Below are 4,611 nucleotides of genomic sequence, written 5' to 3' on the forward strand. Positions count from 1 at the left end.
CTCCCTCAATACAATAAACTGCAGAGTTTCCACTTCCTCTGTGACAACATTAACACGTCGGAAACGTCCTGCCAGGTCCACACAGAGACACAATGCTCTGCACTAACATCAGATAGTCAACACGTTTGAAATGCATGGTGCTCTCACACTGCATACACACAACAACCGCTTCACTGTGTACTCAGTGTGAGTACTCTGAGTTTCAGTGAGAGTTGGGACCTAAACTAAATATTGTTCTAACAAACAAGTTACACACTCTTAACTGTGGACAGGCCGGCCGTTTTCAAGAAAATACATGTCCTGGTTTATTAAAAATGTTAGAGCAAACATGTTCAATTACCATACCTCCACCAGGGCTGCTCAATGCTAAAAGGGATAGTCCGGATGTTAATGGTTTTGGGTGGTTTATCCATAAATGAATAATTAACTCAATACTGCATGCACTCTACCCACAGTAGATGGTTGCCGATATATGTACCTTTAGGAAAAAAAATGTATTTCAATGCTAAACTACGTTTTTGCATTTAAGCATAAGAGACTGTTTGAGAGTGGACATTCAACATGGCAGAATTGAGATGATCAGAGGCCTGTACTACGGAGCCGGATTTTGGCTTAGCGGCTAATTTCACGGAAAACTCTGGGTTTCCGGTCCTACGATGCTGGTTCTCTTTTTAGCGGGCTAGATCTCCATGGTAACTTATGCTGAGCGGCTAACCTGCTCCGGAGCAGGTTAGTTTGCAGGCTAAGAGCTCAACTCAGTGAAAGCACTGCCCGCTGACCAATCAGAGCTCAGTGTGCAGAGTTTAAAGCGATCAAGTCATATTACAGGATAGAGGAAATACAGAAAAACTGCCGTTGCAGGAAAGACGGCCGGCAAAAATCAACTGACTGTGTGAACGTGAACATGAATAGAATATCACCTCCATCTTCAGAGAAATCTGACTATTATTACATTACATTACATTACATTACATTTAGCTGACGCTTTTATCCAAAGCGACTTACAATAAGTACATTCGACCAGGAAGACACAACCTTGAAGAAAACAGAATCATATAAGTTTATCAGGTTCCATAGAGCCAAGCATTTCAAGTGCTACTCAACTGGCTTTAGGTAAGCCAGCCCTTTATTAGTATATAAGTGCTTTGTTAGTAGTTCTATCGCTCGAAGTGGAGTCGAAAGAGATGAGTTTTCAGTCTGCGCCGGAAGGTGTGTAAGCTTTCTGCTGTCCTGATGTCAATGGGGAGCTCATTCCACCATTTTGGAGCCAGGATAGCAAACCCACGTGTTTTTGCTGATGGGAACTTGGGTCCCCCTCGCAGCGAGGGTGCAGCGAGTCATTTGGCTGATGCAGAGCGTAGTGCACGCGCTGGGGTGTACGGGTTAACCATGTCCTGGATGTAGGAAGGGCCAGATCCATTTGCAGCATGGTACGCAAGTACCAGTGTCTTGAAGTGAATTCTAGCAGTTACTGGAAGCCAGTGGAGGGAGTGGAGGAGCGGAGTGGTGTGGGAAAATTTAGGAAGGTTGAAGACCAGACGAGCCGCTGCATTCTGGATGAGCTGCAGAGGTCGGATGGCACATGCAGGTAGACCAGCCAGGAGGGAGTTGCAGTAGTCTAGGCGTGAGCTGACGAGAGCCTGGACCAGAACCTGCGTGGCTTTCTGGGTCAGCTGGGGACGTATCCTCCTGATGTTGTAAAGCGTGTATCTGCAGCAACGGGTTGTAGCAGCGATGTTTGCAGTGAAGGACAGGTTGTTATCTAGGGTCACACCCAGATTCCTTGCAGTCTGAGTCGGGGAAACAACAGAGGTGCCGATGTTGATAGTCAGGTCAAGAGTGGGACAATCTGTTCCCGGAAGGAAAAGCAGTTCAGTCTTGTCAAGGTTGAGCTTGAGGTGATGAGCAGACATCCACTGAGAGATGTCAGCTAAACAAGCAGAGATGCGTGCGACGACCTGGGTCTCTGAGCGAGGAAAGGACAGAATTAATTGGGTGTCGTCAGCGTAGCAGTGGTATGAAAAACCATGCGGGCTAATGACAGATCCGAGCGAGTTTGTGTACAGGGAGAAGAGGAGGGGACCAAGAACAGAGCCCTGAGGGACCCCTGTAGTTAACTGAGAAGGGTCGGACTCTGACCCTCTCCAAGTTACCCTGTAGGTGCGGTCTTTGAGGTATGAGGTGAGGAGGGAAAGTGCAGAGCCTGAAACTCCAAGTTCTTGGAGAGTGCGAAGGAGGATCTGATGGTTCACCGTGTCGAATGCAGCAGACAGGTCCAACAGGATGATGACAGAGGAGAGGGATGCTGCTTTGGCAGTGTGCAGTTCCTCAGTGACAGCAATGAGAGCAGTTTCTGTGGAGTGACCTGCCTTGAAACCAGACTGGTGCGGATCCAGAAGGTTGTTATATTATAACATTAGCGTTAAGAAAGCTTACTTAAATATCTGCCACAACATAAGTAACCGGATCAAAGTAACATTACGTAGCCTACAGTCAGCGGCACTGTGAGTGCAGACGTCGATGTTTCCCATTATCATTCATATCACTTCATAATGTATCATATATCTCCTTATCTGAGTCAGCTGAGCTGTATCTGGCCGTGCAACACTCACAGTGTCACATACTGTATGCATAAGTATTATTTTAAGCAACACATTAAGTTGACGAAACACTCGAGTCAAATGTAGAGTCAGATCGTGTCTTAAGGCCCTGACACACCAGGCCGAAATCGTCCGTTTTCGTTAGTCGGACGACGAAGCATGCCCTGTCGCCCAAACTCAATTTGGTGTGTCCCGCACCGCCGGCCGTGACACACCTTATTTGGCCTTTCATGGTTGAACGATGTTGAATCGGCCGTGCGTCGGCCACAGGCAGTCGGACAAAGAAATCACATTGGCTGTTCAGCTAGCGAAACAGGGCATGAGAAGCGAAACGGTTGCTTGAGAATGTCTTCCACAAGCAACACTCCAATGGCTGATAGCTCCAGTACCGCACAAAACATGTTTTCGATGGACGAGAGTGAAAATGGAATGCACACGCTATTTGTTGTTTGTTTATATCACGTAGTCTGTTCTTCTTCTCAGTCTTCCGGTTGTTGCCTCTTTTGAATGATGAATACACACTATCGCCACCTGCTGGTAAGGAGAGTTATTGCCACTCACGCATGTGCAGTTCGTACGTGCTCGGCTGAAGTCTTTGTGGTGTGTTCCAGTGCGACACATGGCCAAGACGCAGGAGTATATACGCAAATACCACCCCTTTCATGTGAACGCGCACCTAACTACACTGAACAAAAATATAAATGCAACACTTTTGTTTTTGCTCCCATTTTTCATGAGATGAACTCAAAGATCTAAAACATTTTCTATATACACAAAATAACCATTTCTCTCAAATATTGTTCACAAATCAAAAAAGATCTGTGATAGTGAGCACTTCTCCTTTGCCGAGATAATCCATCCCACCTCACAGGTGTGGCATATCAAGATGCTGATTAGACAGCATGATTATTGCACAGGTGTGCCTTAGGCTGGCCACAATAAAAGGCCCCTCTAAAATGTTCACTTTTATCACACAGCACAATGCCACAGATGTCGCAAGTTTTGAGGGAGCGTGCAATTGGCATGCTGACAGCAGGAATTTCCACCAGAGCTGTTGCCCGTGAATTGAATGTTCATTTCTCTACCATAAGCCGTCTCCAAAGGCGTTTCAGAGAATTTGGCAGTACATCCAACCGGCCTCACAACCGCAGACCACGTGTAACCACACCAGCCCAGGACCTCCACATCCAGCATGTTCACCTCCAAGATCGTCTGATACCAGCCACTCGGACAGCTGCTGCAACAATGGGTTTGCATAACCAAAGAATTTCTGCACAAACTGTCAGAAACCGTCTCAGGGAAGCGCATCTGCATGCTCGTCGTCCTCATCGGGGTCTCCACCTGACTCCGGTTCGTCGTCGTAACCGACTTGAGTGGGCAAATGCTCACATTCGATGGCGTCTGGCACGTTGGAGAGGTGTTCTCTTCACGGATGAATCCCGGTGTTCACTGTTCAGGGCAGATGGCAGACAGCGTGTGTTGCGTCGTGTGGGTGAGCGGTTTTCTGATGTCAATGTTGTGAATGGAGTGGCCCATGGTGGTGGTGGGGTTATGGTATGGGCAGGCGTATGTTATGGACGACGAACACAGGTGCATTTTATTGATGGCATTGTGAATGCACAGAGATACCGTGACGAGATCATGAAGCCCATTGTTGTGCCATTCGTCCACGACCATCACCTCATGTTGCAGCATGATAATGCACGGCCCCATGTTGCAAGGATCTGTACACAATTCCTGGAGGCTGAAAACATCCCAGTTCTTGCATGGCCAGCATACTCACCGGACATGTCACCCATTGAGCATGTTTGGGATGCTCTGGATCGGCGTATACGACAGCGTGTTCCAGTTCCTGCCAATATCCAGCAACTTGGCACAGCCATTGAGGAGGAGTGGACCAACATTCCACAGGCCAAAATCAACAACCTGATCAACTCTATGTGAAGGAGATGTGTTGCACTGCGTGAGGCAAATGGTGGTCACACCAGATACTGACTGGTTTTCGGACCCC

The 4,611-nt window shown here is 47.5% G+C and overlaps 1 pseudogene; it reads right to left on the reverse strand.

The window, feature by feature from the left end:
* Positions 1 to 1,181: 1,181 nt before the first annotated feature.
* LOC139434956 (uncharacterized) lies at positions 1,182 to 2,318 on the reverse strand (annotated as a pseudogene).
* Positions 2,319 to 4,611: the final 2,293 nt, after the last annotated feature.

The sequence above is a fragment of the Pseudochaenichthys georgianus genome, chromosome 13 (assembly GCF_902827115.2).
Source record: "Pseudochaenichthys georgianus chromosome 13, fPseGeo1.2, whole genome shotgun sequence".
In the NCBI taxonomy this organism is placed as follows: domain Eukaryota; kingdom Metazoa; phylum Chordata; class Actinopteri; order Perciformes; family Channichthyidae; genus Pseudochaenichthys; species Pseudochaenichthys georgianus.